The sequence below is a fragment of the Puma concolor genome, chromosome A1, assembly GCF_028749965.1.
Source record: "Puma concolor isolate L17-30 chromosome A1, mPumCon1.1.hap2, whole genome shotgun sequence".
In the NCBI taxonomy this organism is placed as follows: domain Eukaryota; kingdom Metazoa; phylum Chordata; class Mammalia; order Carnivora; family Felidae; genus Puma; species Puma concolor.
The window spans coordinates 181233241-181249849 of NC_141667.1; the positions used below are offsets into that span (position 1 = coordinate 181233241).

A 16609-nucleotide genomic window follows, 5' to 3' on the forward strand; every position below is an offset into this window, starting at 1 on the left:
TGATGACCAGTGGATTTGTCTCCTCATCCAGCCTCCACATTAGAAAGGTTATGAACGCTGACTTTAAAATACAAATCTGCACATGTCATTTTGTTTCCAATAAACCTCAAAGGAACCCCATTTATGTGTAGATTACAATTCAAATTTTTAAATCTCCATATATATTTATACAGAGGTAATAGAGAAATTGAGAAGGCAAACTTAAAAGTTCCTGTTGATTTTAATGTCACTTAGAATAGTGCACTGGATCTTCTTTTGTGCCTCCAGATCGGTCTCCACCATCTTCCACCTCACTCTATGCACTAGAAGCAAACTATTATGGTCGATAGACTCTTTGGTTCTTCAGTTTCCTTTTGGGTTTGATAAATGAGTAGCACTTTTATGAAATAAGTGGAAGGATGGAGGGAGAGTTTGCGTTATTCATTCCCCAGATTTATCCCTAGGCCTTACTGTGGGCCTCACTGGATGGTGTCATGCTTACCCCTACTGGACTCAGGGTATGACACTGTCTCTATTTACACCTTATCTTCAACTTTAAATAGTCTCTTTATTGAATGCTCTTCAAATTGTTCAATTTGGGTGTGCCATCTGTTTCCTGATTATGACACACACAAAAGTAAAGAAATGACTTGAAGATGATTTTTTTTACCATAAATAAAATACTAGTTTGTCCTTGTGTAAAGGCAAGGAAAATTAATATTGTCAGGTATTTTTCAGGGTGGATGATGCTTCATCCCCAAAATCTGCTACCTTCCCAAATTCATTTCATCTCACTTCCTCATTTCTACCTCACACTCCAACCATTTCACATGAAAGGTAACCATACTTTTTGTGGGCATAGTAGTTTATCCATAAGGTTCTGTGTCACCTTTTCATTTCCTGGTAACCTATATAAAGTCTGCATAAATGGCACACTGGCTTACTGACACTGGCCATATTTATGTTTCTTTTTAAGCCACAATGAATTCAACAGAACTCTTCTACTACTATTTTCCCATTATTCAGGCTTTCAAGTCAATTTTTCAAACTAGGTGAGATATTTCATCTGGGAAAAGACAACAAACATTATCTTGACGTTTGTATAATCATTACTTAATAAAACTCAACCTATAACAGATATTAAATAAATATGCATATATTCATGTAATACAGTTTGGAAATATTTTGTGGGCCCTGACTCATGAAACTGGCTATCGATATTGAACAACTTGACAAGTAAATTCAGATGTTTCTACCTACTTAGTTGAGTATAGATAGACTTAATGAAACACATACATAAAACTGAAAAAGTGCTAAACCTCTGAATTTTACATTAAATAAGAAAGACTTAAGGGACATTTTAGGGCAATACATTATGGTGTTGATGAATTGTAAGATAGTGCATTTCCATAAAAGTTAGAAATGCATCAATACCCAAGAATAATATAAGGATTCAAAATGGTACAAGTGGCAAGGATGAAAAGTGAGATCAGATCCCTGACTGATTGTGTTCATTGAAGCTGTCATGGCACTCCAGCACTTGGGACACATGCCAACTTAGTTCATTTTATTCAGTATCCTTAAATTACTTCTAAAGTTTAGTCAAACACTCTTGTGCTTGAATTGGTAGCTAACACTTTAATAGCTTATATGTCTCATGAGCCACATCAGGGCCTACTTTTCCAATGAAGTTAACAGAATAATGTAGAGTAATTAAAAAAAAATAATTGCATATATGAGATGTTATGGAAATCATAATATTTGAGGAGAGAGAGAAGCTTTGCATTTATGGAACAAAATCCTATTATACAATCCTATATGTTTTGTTGTTGTTGTTGTTGTTCTGGTTTTAATGTTGTTGCTATTCAGGTGAAGTAACTTCAGTTAATAAAACTACATTTGAGTAAACACAATCCTTTTTCATCACTGACCTATGTAAATCTATGACCACAAGAGATATATAAATGTTAATTAAGATTGCAAAATAATACACAAACTTCTTGAAAGATAGAGATAAAATCCTTCAGAAACCATTTTAGATAACATAGTTATTAATCACATTATGGTCAGAGATACATAGATGCATGACTTTCAAAGCTGAAAATGATTGTAGAGGGCATCTATTTCATGATGCAAATTATCCTTCACTAATATCTAAGAAAAGCAGGCACCTGAGCTTAATTTAAACAGTTCTGGTGACAGAGAAATTATTAGCCCATTTTAACCCAGCCAATTGTTAAGAGTCCTTCCTTACATTTGTCTTCTTATAAATTATACTCACTTTTTCAACTGATTATACAGCAAATCTAATTTTTTGGTTGCATAACAAACCTTCAAATATTTAAAGATAGATATCTCCTTCTAAATTATCCAGTGAAAGAGTCTTAGTTCATATAAACATATATCATTGTTTGAGATGTATCATCATTTTGACCACCATTCTAGAGACTTACTTAGTTTGTCAATAATCTTATAAAAAATGTGACACAAGGAATTGATTGTATCATGCTCAGTGTTTCATGACCAATTCAGTCATGACTTATATGAAAAAAATGAAATTAACAACTAGGTGTTTACCAGCTCAACATTTTAGTCTGGTTATTGTAGTCAATGTAATTATTCACTAGTGTATCTGTTAGAGTTGAAGGGAGAGAAACCACAGAGTTATTTGAACAAGGAAAAGTTTAATATAAAGAATGATTAACAAGAAATGGAAATAAGGAGTTATTGGCTAGTGAAAAGTAGAGAGAAATAAAGAGAATTCTGAAGAATATGGGAGCAGAGGTATAAGATGTGGCCACTTATACCTGGGGCTGGGCTGGAACACTCAAAGAAAAGTCTACCCACCATGCCCTAGGTCTTTGGTCTACACTGACAGAACTTGCAGGAAATCCACCCTCTAGGTGCCAGAGAAAGCCATTCATGGGGATGTGTTTCACTGCTGGCACTTTACTATAAAACCGCCCAAAGGAGAGTATCAGGGGAATCTGTTTTTGCCGACCCCCCTGTACTAGAAGGCCTGCATGTGGGAGAAGCCATGGCACTGCCGGAGTCCTTGCACACTGAAGGAAGCAGGCTCTGGAGAAACTGCCTGTTCTGCCTGAACCCAGCACCTGAGAAATCATGCTTGCTACGGCTGTTGAACTTTGAACAAGGAATTCACTCCTCAGGAGCCTCGTGCTGGAGAAACTGTGCATATTTCAGCAGTCTATGTTGAAGGACTACTGTCCACTTCAGAAGCCTGGAGCTGGGAACGCCAAATAGCTGGGAAAGCCAACTGCAGTGCAGGAGCCGCGCACTAGAAAGATCTCCAGCTGAAGAAGCCTATGGAGGCGAGCACGCTGGAACCAGAAAAGATGGTCCTGCAGCGTTGCTACAGCATCCTCTTCTGAAAAAGCTTAATACCATGCCAGATGAGAAAAGCTGCTCAGCCTCACTTTTGCAGAATAAGCAATCAAATCCCGATTTGGAGCTGAGTGGTAATAAATTGATAACTATCACTGGTAAGCAGTATAATTTTGTGATCTTTTCAAATGGTTTTCTGCCTTGGGTTAGCTTTTTTATACTTCTAATGTTTCTTTGAACAAACTGAAATGATTATTTATTCCTACACTTAACCAAAGGTATATATGAAAGTCCTATTTGTAAACTTAAGAAAAATATGACAATCATAATTGACAAAATAGATATAAAATTATGTTTAACTTTAGATATATTTTCATACATATATATGTATAGAATATTAAATGTAAGTTAATAATCCTTAAATAATACTTAAATTGTGAGCTATTGTTTGTTTGGAGAATTTAAATCATCAGTCAGTATTTGAAATGTTAATTTGTTCATTGATTTTCAGAATTATAACTGGTATCTTGATTATAAAAATAAAATTTTAGGGACACCTGGGTGGTTCAGTCGATTAAGCAGCTGGCTCTTGATTTTGTCTCAGGTCATGATCTCGCGGTTGGAGGGATCAAGCCCCAAGTCGGGCTCTGTGCTGGCAGTGCAGAGCCTGCTTGGGGTTCTCCCCCTCTCTCTCTCTGCCCCTTCCCAGCTCACGTGTGCTCTCTTGTGCCTTTTCCTTCTCAAAATAAATAAATAAACATTTATAAAAATAATTTAAAAAATAAATAAATAAAAATAAAATTTTATTCATCATTTTATTTCCAAAGCCTAAGTCATCACTAACTATGAAATTAATCATAAACTAATGAACAAGTGAGTGAATGAATAAATATATGAATATTGAAGACTAAAAAAGAAGGTCTACCTTCTTATTTATTCAATAAAAAGAAACATTTTTTTTCTGTCTTTATTTGTATCTTTTCTCTTACTATCTACCTTCTGACTCTCTGCCTTTCTCTTTCATTCTATGTCTCTGAGTTTGTGTCAATGTGTGTTTATTATATAGGTGCATATATAATACATACATATATACATATATAATCACAGTAAAAATATAAAGAAAACTAAATACTTTATTTTACTTACATTAAATAGAAAAAGTATATTAATTTCTAAATATAATTTTATTGTTTTATATTTGTATGTGTATTTAAAATACAACCATATATTAAATATCAGTCTAAAAATAACCTGTTTTCTTCTTTCTCAGAAGTTTAGATTTTCTATTTAAAACACCATTCTCCAATGGCAAGAGAATATATTTATATATGATGTATTACAATGATTTTAAATGTTTTTGGGTTTTCAAATGAATTCTCTTGCCCACTGGAGATTTGATACAACTTCCTATGCTATCTCCCACTTTGAGAATGACTATTATAATGAGCAACTATCTTAATCTGTTTGGGCTGCTGTACAATTCCACAGACTGGGTGGCTTATAAATAACAGAAATTAATTTCTCCCAGTTGTGGGGACTAAGAAGTGCAAGATCAAGGTATTGGCAAATTGTTGTCTGGTAAGGACTCACCTCTTGGTTCATAGCCCCCTTCTTGTGCCCTTACATGGTAGAAAGTAGAAAGACCAGAGAACTCTGGTCTCTTTAGCCACTATTTTATTTTATTTTATTTTATTTTATTTTATTTTATTTTAAGACAGAGAAAGAGAGAGAGCAAGTGGGGGAAGGGCAGAGAGAGAGGAGGAAAGAGAGAATCCCAAGCAGGCTCACACTGTCAGCACAGAGCCTAATGCAGGGCTTGAACTTATGAACCATGGGATCACGACCTGAGCAGAAATCAAGAGTCAAAGACGTTCAACTGACTGAGACACCAAGATGCCCCTCTATGGCCTCTTTTAAGGACACAACTCTTTTGTTAGGACGCCACCCTCATAACCTAATTACTTCCCAAAGGCCCACTTCCAAATACCATCACTTTGGAATTAGTTTTTTAACATATGAGTTTGGAGAGTGAAAGGACATAACAGCAATGGTAACTGAATTACTGACTGTAATTTAGTGTCCTATCCCTCATTGTGTTACACACACACACACACACACACACACAGACACACACACACACACAAATACACATACAAATGCACAAACATATATTTACCCCTTAAAAAAGGAAAAAACAAAAGCACTTTTCTTAAGTAGTTTAAATATAATCAACACAATGTTGATGAAATTTCATCCTGTACTATCTACTTTTATCTAATTAAAAATAAGAACCCAATGTTATTTTATATTATTAAATATAAGGAAAGCATGGTTACTAACAATTATAGTCAATATGTTTTTCTGATAAAAACTTATCTTTCTACATATGCTATTCAGTATAATAAATGTTATCCAGACAGAAAAATACAATAATTATTAGCCATGTTATCTACAATAATATAATATTATCTGGAATAATACAGTGTTATCAAGAATGATACAATAATACCTAAGATATGTGTGTGTATACACACATACACATGTGTATTTCATTATGTTACATACTCTTTGCCTCTTAGTCACCACCCTAAAAGTGATTATAATAGAAAGATTTATATTACTATACAAGACATTGAAAAATGTCATTCCAGGAATGAATCAAGACTAATAAAGCTGATTTCCCATGTAATCATATTTCTATTATCTCAAAATGTATCAGCTTTTACCTCACTTTGAGTTCCAATTTTAGGTTTAATGATCCTACCTCGGATTGATTTTAATACTCATTTTACTCTATCCTTATAAAAACATGACCAAATTATAATTATTCTGATGGTATAATACATTGGGACCATTTTTCAATCTGTATTACCTAAACTAAGTGTTCTCCTTTTGAATGACACCAGAATAAATCAAATGTTTTCAATGGAACCGGAATAAATCAAATTGTTTGCTTTGAGGTGTTATAGGAAGTCCAGGATCTGTTCAAATTTGATAGTGTTAGTGTCCTGAATTTGATGGTTTGTGTTACTTAAAGAACAGTGCATGAACATATAGCTGATTGAATCTTCAATAGTGTAATCTGTTCAAAATTTGAGGTTATTCGATGGTGAAAATAAGAAATTGTAACAAGGTAACAAGTAGAAGAACATCTTATGTTTCCTTTAAAAGGACCAACACTAAAGAATAGTGATTAGAATTTATGTTTCTTAGATATTTGTCTGGAAGTTGGTGGACTTGAATTGATATCTCAGGTTAGTTGCATCTTGGAGTCATTCTTATGAGTACTATATCCAGCTCATGATCATGTGAACGTGTACAAGTGTTCTGGAAATCTCCACATGTTTATGATTCCTAACAGTAATACATGCCATTATAGAAATTTGGAAAATATGGAAAATGTAAAGAAATTTGAACTTATTAATGATCCAACTATACAGAAATAGACATGGAAGCTCATTTATATGTACAATGTATGCAGGTATTAGAATATTAATTTTCAAAATGTCACTGTCAAATCTTTTTTCCTATTATTATGTCCCCTATTTTATTAAATATTCTTAGAAATCTAATATGTTTGCCTGATAGTCATTTATATAATCATTATAACATTTATTCAAACATTTCTCTACTTTTTGACATTTACATTAGTTCTCCATCTCTGTTATTATGCATAATTCTGGGAAGAACATCATCATCCATTAAAATTTGAATATAATCCTAATTATTCCCTTACAGTAAATTTTGAGAATTTAAATGATTTAGAGAAAAATATTACATTTTGTCAGTTTTTTTACTTTTATTTTTTTATTTTTTTATTTTTTTATTATTTTTTTTTTTCAACGTTTATTTATTTTTCGGACAGAGAGAGACAGAGCATGAACGGGGGAGGGGCAGAGAGAGAGGGAGACACAGAATCGGAAACAGGCTCCAGGCTCTGAGCCATCAGCCCAGAGCCCGATGCGGGGCTCGAACTCACGGACCGCGAGATCGTGACCTGGCTGAAGTCGGATGCTTAACCGACTGCGCCACCCAGGCGCCCCATTATTTTTTTTTTATTTTTTAAATATACTTCTTATTAATTTTTAAATTTTAATTCCAGTACAGCTAACATACAATGTTCTGTTAGTTTCAGCTGTACTTTTCAATTTTTGGAAACAAAATGCCAGTTTGTTTTCCAGAAAGATTGTACCAATATGCACTTCCATGTACAGTATTTTAAAAAAACTTCCTGCACAATCAAAATATTCTGTAATTTGGGTCATTACCTTATTTGATTTCTTCTGTATACAAATGGATTATTTTTCTACTATCTCTAGTGTATTTATTTTATTTTGTTTTTGAGTTTTAAAAAAAAATTTTTTTTAATTTTTTTTTTCAACGTTTTTATTTATTTTTGGGACAGAGAGAGACAGAGCATGAACGGGTGAGGGGCAGAGAGAGAGAGGGAGACACAGAATCGGAAACAGGCTACAGGCTCCGAGCCATCAGCCCAGAGCCTGACGCGGGGCTCGAACTCACGAACCGCGAGATCGTGACCTGGCTGAAGTCGGACGCTTAACCGACTGCGCCACCCAGGCGCCCCTAAAAAAATTTTTTTAATATAGTTGACACACATTGTTATATTATTTTCAGGTATACAACATCTCTACACATTTTGCTATGTTCACTACAAGTGTAGCTATAATTCGTCACTGTACATGCTCTTATAATATCATTAATTATATTCCCTATGCTGTGACTTTTATTCCCAGGACTTATCAATTCCATAACTGAAAGTCTGCATCTCCCATTCCCCTTCCCCCATTTTGTCCACCCCCCCACCTTTCCTCTCGCAGCCTTCAGTTTGTTCTATTTATAGGTCTGATTCTGTTTTTTTTTTTTTTTAAGTTTATTTATTTATTTTGAGAGAGAGACAGAGACAGAGATACAGAGAGCAAGAGAATGCATGCATGAGCAGGGGAGGGGCAGAGAGAGATGAAGAGAGAGAATCCCAAGCAGGTTCTGTGCTACTGTCAGCGTGGAGCCCAATGTGGGGTGCCCAATGTGGGGTTTGGTCCCACAAACCATGAGGTCAAGACCTGAGCCAAAATCTAGAGTCAGCCACTTAACCCACTGAGACACCCAGGTGTCTGAGGTCTGATAATGCTTTATGTTGGTTTGCTTATTTATTTGTTTTGTTATTTTAGATTCCACATGTGAGTGGAATCATATAATATTTGTTTTTCTCAGTCTGATTTATTTCATTTAGCATAATACCTTCTAGATCCACCCAAGTTGTCACAAATGGCAAGTTTTCATCCTTTTATGGTTGTATAATATTCCATTGTGTATATATACCATATCTTCTTTATCCCTTCATCTATTGATGGACACTTAGTTTGCTTCCACATCTTGGCTATTGTAAATGATGCTGCAATAAACATAGGGGTTCATGTATCTTTTTGAATTCGTTTTTATTTTCTTTGGGTAAATAACCCAATATTAGGATTGTGGGATCATATGGTGTTTCTATTTTTAATTTTTTGAGGGACCTTATACTGTTTTATACAGTGGCTATACCAATTTACATTCCCAATAGTGCATAAGAGTTCTTTTTCTGTAACAACCTCACCATCACTTGTTATTCCTTGTTTTCTTCTGTTTTTTGCTTTTGTTTTTGTTTTTTATCTCTTAAAATTATTTTAGCCATTCTGCCAGGTGTGAAGTGATATCTAATTGTGGTTTTGATTTGTATTTCCTTGATGATGAGTAATGTTGAGCATCTTTTCATGTGTCTGTTGGTCCTCTGCACATTTTTTAATCAGATTGCTTTTGTTTTCTTTTGTGTGTGTGTGTGTGTGTGTGTGTGTGTGTGTGTGTGTGCATGTTGAGTGGTATAAATTCTTTATATATTTTGGATATTAATCTCTTATTAGACATATCATTTGCAAATACCTTTTTTCATTCAATAGCTAACCTTTTTGTTTTGTTGACAGTTTCTATACTACTCAAAGCCCTCTATAGATTTAATGCAATCCCTATCAAAATACCAACAACATTTTTCACAGAACAACAAATCATCCTAAAATTTGTATATATTCACAAAAGACCCTGACCAGCCAATGCAATCTTGAGAAGGAAGAAAGCTAGAGGTATCACAGTTCCAGATTTCAACATAACTGCAAAGCTGTGGTAAGCAAAACAGTATGGTACTGACACAAAAATAGACACAGAGATCACTGGAATAGAATAGAGAGCCCAGAAATAAACACATGCTTATATGGTCAATTAATCTATGACAAAACAGGCAAGAATATACAATGAGGTAAAGATATTCTCTTCAATAAATGGTGCTGGAAAACTGGACGGCTACATGCAAAAAAGAATGAAACTGGACCACTTTCTAACACAATACAGGAAAATAAACTCCAAATGGATTAAAGACTTACAGGGAAATCTGAAACCATAAAAATCCTAGAAGAGAACATAGGCAGTAATTTCTTTGACATCAGCCATAGCAACATAGTTTTCTAGATATGTCTCCTAAGGCAAAGGAAACAAAAACAAAAATAAACTGTTGGGACTACATCAAATAAAAAGCTTTTGCACAGTGAAAGAAACATCATTTCATTTTGTTTTTGAATGCACAGCTAAAAATAGAATATTAGTTTATACCTGAGGATTTTTATAATGCTTTGGTTTGACAACCTAAACTAGTATTTGCAGCTTACTTTGTATATTCTGGCAGTGTAGTTGAAAGAATTAAGAATTGTTAATACTAAATGATGACAGAGCTAATACTTCAGGGTACAGAGTGTCTCATATGTTTTTTAAAACACCCACTGTTATCCCTTGTTAACTTTGGGGCTTTTTTTATATGGGCAACTTTTAAATTTTTTTTTTTTAACGTTTTTATTTATTTTTGAGACCGCGAGAGACAGAGCATGAAGGGGGGAGGGGCAGAGAGAGAAGGAGACACAGAATCGGAAGCAGGCTCCAGGCCCTGAGCCATCAGCCCAGAGCCCGACGCAGGGCTCGAACTCACGGACCGTGAGATCGTGACCTGAGCTGAAGTCGGACGCTTAACCGACTGCGCCACCCAGGCGCCCCTATATGGGCAACTTTTAAAGTGAATCGATTACTGCACTGGCATTGCCTTTTTCTTTTTTCTTTTCTTTTTTTTTTTTTTTTTTTTTTGTATTGATGAGGCAAATTCATAATGACTTCCAGCAAATACAAGAAACTCTTTGGCTTTCGTTCATGTTAAGCTTGTCTCTAACCTCTTACTTACAGACGGTTGAACTCTTGCTCCCCTGCAATATCACAACTCTCCTGCTGAATGAACACAGCATCTGACAGACGTCCCTGTAGGACAATGTATACATAACTCTAGAAAAATTAAATTTTTATGTCCTGATGCATATTTGGTGGCATGTGTACGATGAATTTGCTCTATTCCCGTGCAAAGAAACACTACAACACATAATGCATGAGAAAAGGCAACTGGTTCAGATAAAAGGCCTTTGCAAGGAAGCTTCCCAGGGAGAGAGCTATCTCCCCTACTGGCCTTGTCAAACTGCATTTAAGGCTTCATGTATCTCTACAGTCTTTGAAAATGACATTTGAAAGGAAGTTGTTATACAAAAACAGGGCATATGACTGTATTTTCATATGTAAACAGGATGGCTACTGGAGAGACAAAATACCCTGACTAAAATACTCCCTATGAGAAGGAAACAGCTGGGTGATACTTTCACACATTTTTGGCAAACTAATAAATATAATGAGATTGTCTAGTTCCTCATGTCACTGGACAAAATGGGGAAAGAAACAGATGAGGATAGGGATTCACATTCCCAGCTCAAGTCTGACATAAGTGATCTGAAAGTTGTGTGTACCCTGAAGAAGGCCCTTATCTCCTGTAATTTTAGGCATGGGCTCGGGAAAAATCAAAGCCAAAATCTCATCCTGTGACTTGATGAGTTACAATGTATATTAAACTCCCGGGCTTATAGGGTGCCTCTGTTAAAGTGAGAGCATGGTTTGAGAAGGAATGGGATCATGGAATGAGGAAAATGGGGAAGATATTGATGGGGGAAACTGAACCCCTAAATTCTGATGAGTCTTCTTTGCCAGTGGAAGAGCCCTCCCCAACCCCAGTGGGAGCAGCCTTTCCACCCCCATCTGAGATGATTACTCTGTATTCCCTGAGGGTTGTAATATGCTTCCTGAGGCAGTTGTCAGGCAAGAAAGACAATCCCAGTATTCCTCAGGACACAGCCTCACATCCCTCTTTACTTCTAGGTAACTAGACTTACATACCATCAGGTCTGTAAATATGAGCTATAAAGTAGGGACCACGAGGCTGCGCACAATACTCCAAAAGAACTACTTGAGTTATATATTTTATAGAGACAGAAATCTGTGCAAGATGGGGGGGAATGGACATTAAGAGAGTAGGATAATGGTGGAAGGAGTGTAAAGTTGGAGCAAGTTGAATTTATTGACATAAGCTCAGTAAGCAAAGATTCTGCCTTTAATATTGCAGCTCAGGGAGTTACTTTGGTTGTTTGTCTGAAACATGAACCAAAAGGTGGCCCTAATAAGCGAATTGGAAATGCTGCACTAGACTTGGTTTAATGTAGAGGAAGACACTCAAAAGCTTAGGGAGAAAGCCCAGGTTGTTTCCACATCTTGTCTCATGCGAATTAATTTGTTGAATCCAAGTTCAACCAATACTTTGAATATTCAAAAAAGAGGGGCGCCTGGGTGGCGCAGTCGGTTAAGCGTCCGACTTCAGCCAGGTCACGATCTCGCGGTCCGTGAGTTCGAGACCCGCGTCGGGCTCTGGGCTGATGGCTCGGAGCCTGGAGCCTGTTTCCGATTCTGTGTCTCCCTCTCTCTCTACCCCTCCCCCGTTCATGCTCTGTCTCTCTCTGTCCCAAAAATAAATAAACGTTGAAAAAAAATTAAAAAATAAAAAAAAAAAGAGAGCAAGACTGATTAAAAGAAAGCACCCATAAAATATAACAGATCTAAGTACTGACACAATAATAGGATCCCAACCCTAAACTGTGTAATACCTGTTTTTCTCGGAGAAAGAATGTGCCTTCTGTTACACTTTGTTAAAGTATGTCCAGTAGAGCTTGAACTTCTTGATTCTCTGCACTTCTGCCTTTTCACCCTCTCTGGCACTCTTATTCACGGTCCAATATGTTTTATAGGGAAAACCCTCTGGCAAGAAGAGAGACAGTAACAGACAACCCCTGATCTATCTCTTTTGCTGCTTTTCTGTAGCCTAGAAGAAAATGAAGCATTGTTTCTGTGCAAATAGAAAACTATTACTTTATATTTGTAACTTTCAGGTACTGGCAAAGTGTAATTTTATTGTCGAATAGTTTGTGAATGTGATAAAATGCATGGTTTATTTATCACAACTAGGTTAAATTAATTTACAAATGTTATAATATATTTAATACTTTTAACTAGACATCTTAATGAGAAAGTTACCTCTTTGAAACTATGAAATCCTTTCTACTTTCATTCAAATGGGCAATAAAATATTTATAACTTGTATTGATAAAATTACACTGATATATGGTGAGGTAGAAATCAGAGTGGGTTCTGAAACTTTCCTTCCCATTATGGATGTATTCAAGAATAAAATATCCAAGTTTTAATTAATGACAAAGCATTCATTTTAAGATAGCATAACAATTACGTAACAGTAGAATGAAATTGTGGTCATAAAGTATCTTATATTTCATAGGATACTCACAGTGTATTTAAAGAACATCAGTTTATACCAATGAACATTAGGTCAATTTGGGAAAATCTGTGTCATTCATTAATTTTCACCCTTCTAACTTTTGGCATTGTGTCAATATAGTCAGTGTTAGGCTTCACAGGTGTAAGTTTTCAGGCTAAAGGTGATCACTAGAATTCTCTGATTCCTTCAGTTCTCTGGATCTTTGACATTGTTGTGACTTTAGCCATCAAAGCTGACTTCATGGATCTGACCCACTGATACTGTTTTGTTTTATGTTGTTTTGTATCTGTGTGTGCTTGTTTGTTTTTCTTTAAGGAATAAAACAAACCATATATTACGGTGTAGAAGGCCAAATTTGCACTGATTTTTAAATTTTTTCCCAATTTCTTTTTTATTCTGGTAAAATGTACATACCATAAAATGCAGTCTCTTAACCGTTTCTGAGTGTATAGTTCAGTGGTGTTAAGTACATTCGTCAACACCATCCATCTATAGAAACTTTTTATCCTGCCAACCTGAAATTCTAAACCCTTAACACTAATGCCCCATGCCCTTCTCCCAGCACCATTCTACTTTCTGTCCTGATTATTCTTTCATTTTATTTTTTTTCATTTTTATGGTGGAAAGATCACTTAACATGATATTTATTTTCTTAACGATTAAGTGTGCAATAGTGTATTGTCAACTGTATTCACGATGCTGTAAGCAGATCTCTAAGAACTTGTTCATCTTCCTTAACTAACAGTTTGTAGCCTTTGACCAATATTCTTCCATTTTCCCTCAACCCCCAACCATTGGAAACCACCATTCTAGTCTCTGTTTCTGAGTTTGACTCTTTTTTTTTTTTTTTATTTCATATATACGTGAAGCCATGTAGTATTAGTCTTTCCTCTGTCTGGTTTATTTCACTTAAAATAATGTCCTTCATGTCCATCTATGCTGTAGAAAATAAAGCAGGTCTTTCTCTTTTTTTTTATGGCTGAATAATATCCCATTGTAAATATACACATTTTCTTTATCCATTCATCTGTTGATGGACATTTAGGTTGTTTTTACCTCTTCTTGGCTATTGTGAATAATGCTTCAAGGAACATGGGAGTGCTAAAATCTCTTCGTGATCTGGCTTTCAATTGCTTTGGATAAATACCCAGAAGTTCTAGAATTGCTAGAATATATGGTAGTTCTATATTTAATTTTTTGAGGAACGCCCATACTGTTTTCCACAGTCGCTGCAGTATTTTGCATTCCCACCAACATTGCACAAAGCTTGCAATTTCTCCAGTTCCTCACCAACACTTGTTGTCTTTTGCTTTATTGCTAATAGCCATTCTAATGGGTGTGAGGTGATCTCATTGTGGTTTTGATTTGCATTTCCCTGATGATTAGTGACATTCAGCATCTTTTCATATACTTGTTGCCCATTTGTATGTCTTTGCTGGAGAAAAGACTTTCATGATTAATGCATGACTGAACTATAAATGGTCGGGAATGTTCTCTGTAGGAATATAGCAACAGCCAGCCCATTCTCTCATTAGTATGCTGTTCCAGCAGGAGATACACACCTCTGTTAAATCTCCAAGTGACACATACTTTCTGAAGATTGTGTAAAAGAAGACATAACCTTCTCTGTACTCCTTCTAGTTCTCTGTTGAAATCCCTGTAATAAAAGGGAGATTAACAAGAGAAAAACAATTATTAACAATTATATATACAATTGTATATGTTATACAATATATATTATAATTGTATAACAATTATACAATTATTAATGTGTATACTTTAGGTAAATATCCTGGGGAAAATGAGTAATGCTCAGAAGTAGCTGGGAACTCTGGCTTAGATACCATCTTCAGCTAAAGACCAAAGAAAGAAAAGGGTGACAGAGGCCAGTTATGGGACAATTCCCAGGGAAAGCATGGCCAAGAAGACTAAGTGTTGCTATGAAGATTCAAATGAGTGCCCCTTTCTCTGATAAGAGTCTAAAGTTATCTCCTGGGATTAACATTTGTTCTTTCTGGCAGAGTTGGGACGAGGGACACCCTTATAAATTTATGTCCCACTTTTAGACAAATAGGGGAAGGCAAAGAGCTTTTTTTGTATTGGCTTCTTCTCAATTACCTTCAGCTCAAAATCATCCTTATGCCAACGTGGCATATTTTGGGGTGGCATATCTTGCTACCCTTCAATTGAAGTCATTAGTTTTGTTTGCTAAAAACATCTACCACAAATCACTCATCACAATAGGTACTTAATAACTGATTGCAGATTAAATTTCTTCAGTATCGGGGCGCCTGGGTGGCGCAGTCGGTTAAGCGTCCGACTTCAGCCAAGTCACGATCTCGCGGTCCGTGAGTTCAAGCCCCGCATCAGGCTCTGGGCTGATGGCTCAGAGCCTGGAGCCTGTTTCCGATTCTGTGTCTCCCTCTCTCTCTGCCCCTCCCCCGTTCATGCTCTGTCTCTCTCTGTCCCAAAAATAAATAAACGTTGAAAAAAAAATTTAAATTTCTTCAGTATCATTTTTGATGTGGTTTAGCAATAATAAATAGTGATACTGTTTAGATAGGTTTGCATTATTGCACACATATCTGCATGGGCCAAGACTCGAAACAAAACTAGTTAGAACATGGTTTTGACTTTGTGACATCCAAAATGCAAAGGCAACAGAATTTTAAAATTCAGATGAAGGAAATAGGATATGTGATCATTCAAAATACAGCTAGAACTTGGAAAATGGTAAGCAATGTATGAAGAGAATTAACAAAGGTCACTGATGGTGGGTCTGGACATTTTCATGCTTTTATGAAATGGCTAATCCTTTAAATGTTCTATCTAGTATCCAAATCTACCTTCCCATAAAAAGGCAAATGTTGAGATTTTAATCGTTGGTCTTTTGAGAAACATTATAAAATGATACCACTATGTCTTTCTTGAATCACAAATGGAGACAGAGGAAATGTGGGGAAATGGTTTCTGAAACCCTATAGAAACTAATTTAGTCAAGTGTCTTAAATTCTCTGAATCTTAAAACTTATCCATAAAATGGAAATTATACTTCTGGACCATGATTATTGTAAGGATTATTCCAAATGTGTGAAAATTTTTCATGAGCTATAAAAACTTACAGTCTTATACATTGTAAATGTATACAATAAATGCATGCAAGACACAATGGTGATAATGATGACAAAGGTAAGACTAAATGAGACATTTATATAACTACATATGTCATAAATCAGTGCTCAAAAATTATATCAGAAGTGGGGCACCTGGGTGGCTCAGTCAGTTGAGCATCTGACTTTGGCTCAGGTCATGACCTCATGGTTTGTGAGTTTGAGCCCCACGTCGGGCTCTGTGCTGACAACTCAGAGCCTGGGGCCTGCTTTGGATTCTGTGTCTCCCTCTCTCTCTGCCCCTCCCTTGCTCATGCTCTATCTCTCTAAAAAATAAGTAGACATTAAAAAAATCAAAAAATTATATCAGAGTAGACTTAGGTTGGATGTGGGTTAATTTTGCCTTCTTTCCATCAATCTTGCA

The 16609-nt window shown here is 35.7% G+C and overlaps 2 long non-coding RNA genes across 4 annotated transcripts in view; both read left to right on the plus strand.

Moving 5' to 3' along the window:
* The window catches only part of LOC147584669 (uncharacterized), a 249630-nt gene that overhangs the window by 156258 nt on the left and 76763 nt on the right, over nt 1-16609 (plus strand). The window lies entirely within an intron of this gene.
* The window catches only part of LOC147584670 (uncharacterized), a 58260-nt gene continuing 44399 nt past the window's right edge, over nt 2749-16609 (plus strand). Inside the window, exon 1 of the long non-coding RNA XR_015255730.1 lies at nt 2749-3482. This is a non-coding gene — a long non-coding RNA (uncharacterized LOC147584670). The remainder of the gene's footprint in view (nt 3483-16609) is intronic.